This window comes from Notolepis coatsorum, assembly GCF_963971535.1.
Source record: "Notolepis coatsorum genome assembly, chromosome: 2".
NCBI lineage: Eukaryota > Metazoa > Chordata > Actinopteri > Aulopiformes > Paralepididae > Notolepis > Notolepis coatsorum.
In genome coordinates this window covers 145,879,276-145,888,026 of record NC_140166.1, presented here as the reverse complement: position 1 = coordinate 145,888,026, position 8,751 = coordinate 145,879,276, and positions in this window count along the sequence as shown.

Here is an 8,751-nt window from a genome sequence, read left to right as displayed (position 1 = left end):
GCAACATATTTCACTATAATATTTCAAAGCAAATTTTTAAAATTTTTAATTTAAATAAATGTTCTTTTAATGCTACCCCCTGTGCCTATGAAAATGCCCCCGCGTGCCTAGGGTTGCCTACCCCTGGTCTAGAGTATAAATATGTTTTTATCATTTTCTGCAGTATTTCCCAGAACGTGAGATATAGGCACAAATGCATATATTAGATCATCAAATGCAGTTTGATACCGATCAACGCTATATTAAAAATGTCAACTGTACATGGTCCTAAACGTTATGACTGATCATGCGCGGGTGAACGGAGGGGGGGGGGGGTCGTTTATAATTCCGTGATAGTCGTTAGATGCTTCATGTAGTATGGGTGATATATTGATCAGAGCAGTTTGTATTGAAAATGATAAACAAAAACGCTGAGCGATGAGAGTGGAGCAAACAGATCCCAGTTATGTGGTGGGGATCGAGGCGATACATTTCCGGTTTGTATATTACTAATACACGCCCAAATCATGTAGATTATTGAGTTATGGCAAAGATCCATATCCACGGTGTGTGTATTGAGTCCCGCGACGATAAACGAGTGGCCGGACAGAATAGGGAGACGCACCGGGATCACAAGAGATCCACTTCCGGTTGCAACTCGCCGATCAGCCACCAGGTGGCAGTATTGAAGCGTTGCAGAGTTGTGCTGGCTCACACAGCATCCGACAAGGCTCCGTGAGTGAAATATGAATACCATGGCGAAAATAGGAAATTATGATCAGAATCACGTTGTACGCCGTTATTGGTAGAATTCGCATGAACTTGAAACCCGTTGTACGACGTTATTGGCGGGGAAAGGGTTAATAGTGATTTTTGAAGAAAAAAATATCGGCGCTCATAGGAACCCTCAGTGCAGCTACAGTGTGAGTCTTCTGGTTAAGTGTCTTCAATGACTCATCCACTCGGTAGAGAGACTAAGAGCCTCTCGTAGGCCCGTACTGTACCTGAGGCTAAGTGGGAAGCGGTGAAGAGATTCTATTCCTGTCGACAATCGCTCTCACTTTACTCTGTTTATTATCCCTACCTTTCGCCGCATATGATGTGTGAAACACTCTGTCTGAATAACTTTAATTGTATGTATATCAAAATAACCAAAGGATAATAATGACTGCTACAAAGTCTTTACAAAATAAGTATTTATTATTTATGTATCTGTATACTTTGAATGTTTTCTGGCAAACAGAAACAAATACAGTTATAAGTAGGGATGTCCGATATTATCGGCCTACCGATATTGGCATTAAAATGTGATATCGGAAAATATCGGTATTGGTTTAAAAAAAAATATATATATATATATATTTAAATTTTATAAAAAAAATTACATTTCTATAACCTTTATTTACCCAGGCAAGCAAGTAAGAACAAATTCTGATTTTATTTATTGTCAAAAGTATACATAATGTTGTGTTAATTCCACAACATGTAATGTTGTGCACGGATACTAACTAGAACTAGAAAATTTTATCACATCACACCAGTTTTGTCCGCCCTACACTGGCTTCCTATTCAAGCCCGATCTGACTTTAAAGTGCTACTCCTCACCTACAAAATTTTAAATGGGCTTGCACCGCTCTATCTATCCGGTCTCATCTCCCGATACTCGCCCGCTCATGCTCTGCGCTCACAAAATGCGGGGCTTCTATCGATTCCTAGGGTTAAAAAGAAATCCGCCGGCCACAGAGCCTTTGTCTACCGCACTCCCTACCTGCGGAACAAATGACCTGCCATCGTCAGGGGTGCCTGCTCTGTCGAAGCTTTTAAATCCCTGCTTAAGACCCATCTTTTCTCTCTCTCCTTCAACCTACCCTGATCTCACCTGGTGGGGGACTGACCTTTAGATTAATCTGTCTAGTTTAGTTAGGATGTCTATTTTCTCCCATGTCTGCTTTTCTGCAGCACTACAAACATGGGAACTCTCTAACCCCTGTCCCAACCCCCCCCCCCCCCCCCTCTCTCTGAGTGCCTGTCTCGTAGTGCTGACCAAGGTGATGGATGCCTCTGGGTCTTGGCCAAGATTGCAGCGACTGCTCTACATGCACCACGAGGCCATGGATCAGCTCCTCACCGTCTTCTGTCCGTGGTCTGTCAACATGGTTTGTGGTCTGTCAACGTGGTTTCATTGCTGGGTTAAGTACTTCTATTCTATTCACATAATATGCTTACTTCATATATCTATTCTATTCACATATATGCTTGCCACTTGTATCTATTGCTATGTCCGCCCACTACAATCACGCAAGCTGTCTAACGCCTGTCCCGTCTCCCTGTAAGTTGCTGTCCCGGAGTGTTGACCGGAGTGTCGGACGTCCCGTGATGAAGACCGGGAGGATGCGACCCTCTCTGCGTGCCCTCCTGTCTCCCTGTCTCCGGCGGTCTCGTAGTGGTGACCGGAGTGCTGGACGTCCCGCGATGATGTCGGGGAGGTTGCGACCCTCTCTGCACCGCCCCCTATCTCCCTGTCTCGGAGCGATGACCGGAGTGTTGAACGTCCCGTGATTAAGACGGGAGGACGCGACCCTCTTTGCGCCGCCCCTGTGCCTCAAATAGATTCGCTATCAGCTCTATCTTTAATCTTTCAAAATGTTCAGTTGCTATCGCTATCAGCTCTATCATAAATTTTTCAAAATGTTCAGTTGCTATTGCATGCACTCATCTGTGTTTCAATCACTACACACATGAGTGCATGCTTACCAACTGTCAGTCTGCAACACTACTATCACCGACATCTAAGAAGGGAGATCCCCCCTTGAATGGCCCTTCTAAGGTTTCTCTCCTCCACACTGCCTGTAACGGCAACATGCCGGTGCCGCTTCCTGGTGTAGACGGGGAGTGAATCCATACGCGCTCAACGTTCAGAGAAATAGTCTTCCACACATTAAGCTCCGTTATCAGACACCGATGTGGTGATCCGATTTAATTAGAATAAGTAGGTTACATGGGAGGGTTGATCACAGCGATCCTAAGCGTCATATAACCTGGTCTAATTGCTTAAAGTGTTTCCTAAATAAGACTAATCTAAAAACGTTCCCGAAGCGTCCTGAAGCGCTGAAGCGTTCTAAGCGTTCTAAAGCGTTAAGCTTCCTAAGCGATCTAAAGCGGTAAGAAAATCATATGCTTTCCCCGTGGTTACCAACCCACCAGCTGATTCCTATCACCTATTTAATGATCTCCGCCGCGCTGTGGCTGATCACCTGACAGGTGCAGGTGATCCACCCACAGCGCAACAGAGTCCACCCAACAGGTTACACAGAATCATAACATTCCCATAAATCATTACATTCCCATAAATATGTAACCTTCTATTGATAATAATAATGATAATAATAATACTAATAATAATAATAATAATAATAATCAATAACAAAAAACACACATTCGGCCTTTACACCGGCCCCTAATTGTGTTTACACAATTACAAAATAAATAACATGGCCAGGTGAGTGTTCATTTACGGCTGGCAATCCTCCTTTTGGCTCCAGTAGTAGGCACTGGTTGAACCTTCGTCATTTGGAAAGGCTTCCTGGATCCGTCCGAGCGGCCAGGGTTCCTGGGCGCTGTGTAGTCCACTATAATGGCTAAGGCACAGTCCTTACCGGCCCCATTATCTTCACCAAGCCTCACCTTTGGCTCTTTAACCGGTGTGGCTGATGCTCCTGCTCGTGTTTGCCATCCATAATGGATATGATAATGTTCATTCCGAGTCCATATTCTGGTCTTCTGGACATTCCATGTTACAAAATAATAAATCTTCATAGCGATGATTAATTCATAACTTAAAAGAGTCCATAATAAACTTAAATGTCTTAATGATGCATATTCCTTAATTGTTTCAAGTTTCAAGTTTCTTTAATAGTTGTCATACAGAAGTACAGAATACTTTTATACAAAATGCTTCTTACTGTTGCGTTCCAGAGACTGTGCAAGACAAGATAAGTATGAAATAAAATAACATAGTAAAATTAGAAGTAAAAAATGAGGTCACAGTGTTCAGTTTAGACATATGTACAATGTTCGATGCAGAATAGACGTAGTTACCATACGATATACAATACTGTGCAGTGTACTAATATACAATACTATATAGTGCAAGGCAGAAATGGAGAAATGGGACGAGGTGCAATTTAGGTACAATTCACAGTAGGTGTACGAGTTGTAGTGCAAATCCTTTATCAATAAATATAAAGTGTAAGTGTGTTTGTGTGATCTAAAGTGTGGAGAGTGGGTGCTGCAGTGTGTTGTTTGTTTGAGTGAGTGTGTGCGTGTGGGTGTGTGTGCTGTGTGCATTTGATGGTTGTTGCATAGTGATTATTGTTCGTTTAGCGATTATTGTTCGTTTAGCAGCCTGATGGCCTGGGGATAGAAGCTTCTTCTGAGTCTTTCTGTGCTCGCCTTAAGACTCCGGTATCGCTTGCCTGACTGCAGCAGTTCAAAGAGGCAGTTGTTCGGGTGGCTCGAGTCCTTAATAATTCTCTTAGCCTTCCCCTTGCACCGCTTGTTGTAAATGTTCTGGAGGGTGGGAAGCCCCCCTCCAATTGTGCGTTCGGCTGAACGTGTCACTCTTTGTAGTCTGCTACGGTCTTGTGCAGTGCTATTCCCAAACCAGGAGGTGATGTTGCCGGTCAGGATGCTCTCTATTGTACATGAGTAGAAGTTCCTAAGGATCTTCTGACTGACTTGGAACTTCCTTAGGCGCCTGAGGAAGTAGAGGCGTTGTCGTGCCTTCTTCACAACACTGTCAATGTGTGTGGTCCATGTCAAGTCCTCGGATATGTGGGCTCCGAGGTACTTGAAACTGTTCACTCTCTCAACCGGTGCCCCGTCGATGCTGAGGGGGCTGTAGTCTTTGACCCCCGACCTCCTGAAGTCCACAATCATCTCTTTTGTTTTGCTGACGTTCAGGGAGAGGCAGTTCTCCTGACACCACTGTGACAGGTTCTCTACCTCTTCCAGGTAGGCCCTTTCGTCGTTGGCAGAGATCAGGCACACCACTACTGTGTCATCAGCAAATTTGATGATGGTGTTGTTGTTCCGCTGTGCTACGCAGTCATGTGTGTACAGGGAGTAGAGGAGGGGGCTCAGAACACAGCCCTGGGGGGCCCCTATGTTGAGCGTGATGGATGAGGAGGTGCAGTTGCCGGCTCTTACCACCTGGGGTCTGCCCGTCAGGAAGTCCAAGACCCACTGGCAGAGGTCATAGTTCAAGCCCAGGTCCCTGAGCTTGGCTATGAGTTTGGAGGGGACTATGGTATTGAATGCTGAGCTGTAGTCGATGAACAGCATTCTCACATAGTTCCCCTGCCTCTTGTCCAGGTGTGATGCTGCTGTGTGCAGCACATGGGCTATGGCGTCCTCCGTGGACCTGTTGGGGCGATATGCAAATTGCAGAGGGTCCAGGTTGATGGGGAGGGAGGAACAGATGTAGCCCTTCACTAGCTTCTCAAAGCACTTCATGGCTATGGAGGTGAGGGCTACAGGGCGGTAGTCGTTGAGGCAAGCGGGCGTAGATTTTTTGGGTACAGGGATGATGGTGGACTTCTTCAGACAGGTGGGGATGACAGCCTGTTCCAAGGACAGGTTGAAGATGTCAGTGAATACCGGGGCCAGTTGGTCGGCACAGACTTTTAGGACGCGGCCGGGGATGCCGTCCGGTCCTGCTGCCTTCCTGATATTCACTTTTTTAAAGATCCGTCTCACCTCATGCTCTGTTACCCTGAACACTGAGTCTCCATCAGCAGACCCCCCCCCCCCCATTGCCGTGGTTTGTAGGCTGGTGTTGTTATTCACAGCCTCAAACCTCGCATAGAAGGAATTGAGATCATTTGCTAAGGAGATGTCACTGTTCAGTTTGAGGGGGGTGCCTTTGTAGTCTGTCATTGTTCTGAGGCCCTGCCACATGCCTCTAGAGTCAGCCTGTTCAAACTGAAGTTCAACTTTATCCCTGTAACGCCGTTTTGCCTCTATTACTGCTCTCCTGACGTTGTATCTTGCCATCTTGTGTTCTTCCATGTTGCCTGTCACCAGCCCGGTGTTGTATGCTGATGTGCGCACTTTCAGAGCCTCACGGACGGATTTGTCTACCCAGGGCTTTTGATTTGGGTAGATTTTAATTTTGGTGGAGGGGATTGTTTCTTCTACCATAGTACAGACATAGTCAATCACCGTTTCGGTGTATTCGTTAATGTTGGCTGTGTTATCACGGAATACACTCCAGTCTGTGCATTCCAGTGCAGCTTGGAGTGACTCCTCTGACGTCACGGCCCAACGCTTAACCTCTCGCGAGACCACCGGCGTTCGCTTGAGACTTTGTTTGTACTTTGGCAAAAGAAATATGGCGGCGTGATCGCTTTTACCGAATGGACTAAGAGCCTGTGACTTGTACCCATTCTTAAATTGCGAGTATACATGGTCTAATATGTTCTCGCCTTCTATGCAAGGTTTGATGCTGGTAATAACAACACCAGCTCACAAGCCTCGGCAATGGGGGGGGGGGGGGGTCGGCTGCTGATGGAGGCGCAGTGTTCAGGGTAACAGAGCATGAGGTGAGGCGGACCTTTAAAAAAGTGAATATCAGGAAGGCAGCGGGTCCAGACGGCATCCCCGGCCGCGTCCTAAAAGTCTGTGCCGACCAACTGGCCCCAGTATTCACTGACATATTTAACCTGTCCTTAGAACAGGCTGTCATCCCCACCTGCCTGAAGAAGTCCACTATTATCCCTGTACCCAAAAAATCCAAGCCTGCTTGCCTCAACGACTACCGCCCTGTAGCTCTCACCTCCATAGCCATGAAGTGCTTTGAGAAGCTAGTAAAGGGCTACATCTGCTCCTCCCTCCCCATCAACATGGACCCCCTGCAATTTGCATACCGCCCCAACAGGTCCACGGAGGACGCCATATCCCATGTGCTGCACACAGCAGCATCACACCTGGACAAGAGGCAGGGGAACTATGTGAGAATGCTATTCATCGACTACAGCTCGGCATTCAATACCATAGTCCCCTCCATACTCATAGCCAAGCTCAGGGACCTGGGCTTGGGCTATGACCTCTGCCAGTGGGTCTTGGACTTCCTGACTGGCAGACCCCAGGTGGTGAGAGCAGGCAACTGCACCTCCTCATCCATCACCCTCAACATAGGGGCCCCCCAGGGCTGTGTTCTGAGTCCCCTCCTCTACTCCCTGTACACACACGACTGTGTGGCTCAGCGGAGTAGCAATACAATCGTCAAATTTGCTGACGACACAGTGGTGGTGGGCCTGATCTCTGCCAACGACGAGAGGGCCTACCTGGAAGAGGTCAAGGTCCTGGCGGGATGGTGCCAGGAAAACAGCCTCTCCCTGAACGTCAGCAAAACAAAGGAGATGATTGTGGACTTCAGGAGGTCGGGGGTCAAGGACTACAGCCCCCTCAGCATCGACGGGGCACCGGTTGAGAGAGTCAACAGCTTTAAGTACCTCGGAGCCTACATATCCGAGGACTTGACATGGACCACACACATTAACAGTGTTGTGAAGAAGGCACGACAACGCCTCTACTTCCTCAGGCGCCTAAGGAAGTTCCAAGTCAGCCAGAAGATCCTTAAGAACTTCTACTCATGTACAATAGAGAGCATCTTGACCGGCAACATCACCTCCTGGTTTGGGAATAGCACTGCACAAGACCAAAGCAGACTACAAAGAGTGACACGTTCAGCCGAACGCACAATTGGAGGGGGGCTCCCCACCCTCCAGAACATTTACTACAAGCGTTGCAAGGGCAAGGCTAAGAGAATCATTAAAGACTCCAGTCACCCGAACAACTGCCTCTTTGAACTGCTGCGGTCAGGCAAGCGATACAGGAGTCTCAAGGCGAGCACAGAAAGACTCAGAAGAAGCTTCTATCCCCAGGCCATCAGGCTGCTAAACGAACAATGAATGAACACTACACAACAACAACCACCAAACGCACATAGCACACACATCCACACGCACACACTCACTTTAAACAAACACACTGTAGCACCCACTCCACACACTTATAGCACACACCCACTTTAAACAAACACACTGTAGCACCCACTCCCCACACTTTATATTTATGGATGAAGGATTGCACTACAACTCGTACACCTTACTGTAAATTGTACCTAAAATTGTACCTCATGCCATTTCTGCTTTGCACTAGATAGTACTGTACATTAGTACACTGCATAGTATTGTGTATTGTATATTATATGGTAACTCAGAACATTGTACATATGTCTATACCGAACACTGTGACCTCATTTTCTTCTTCTAAATTCATGCTATATTATGTTATTATGTTATTTGATACTATCTTGTCTAGCACAGTCTCTGGAGCGTAACAGTAAGAAGCATTTTGTATGAAAGTATTCTGTACTTCTGTATGACAACTATTAAAGAACTTGAACTCTGGTGGGACAGGTCACATGCTGATAGAAATTCGGCAACACCTTTTTAAGGCGCGCGCTGTTGAAATCACCCAGAACCAAAATGGCAGCGTCAACATTAGCTGTCTGGAGTTTGTTTACCTCGTCGTGAAGTTTTGAAAGTGCGACCCCAGTGTTCGCGTGTGGTGGAATGTACACTCCGATGAGGATGATGGACGTTAACTCTCTTGGGAGGAAGAAGGGTCGACATTTTATCGTGATAAACTCCAGGTCTGGGGAGCAGTGGTTAGACAGTTCCTTTGTGTTGCCTAAATCGCACCACT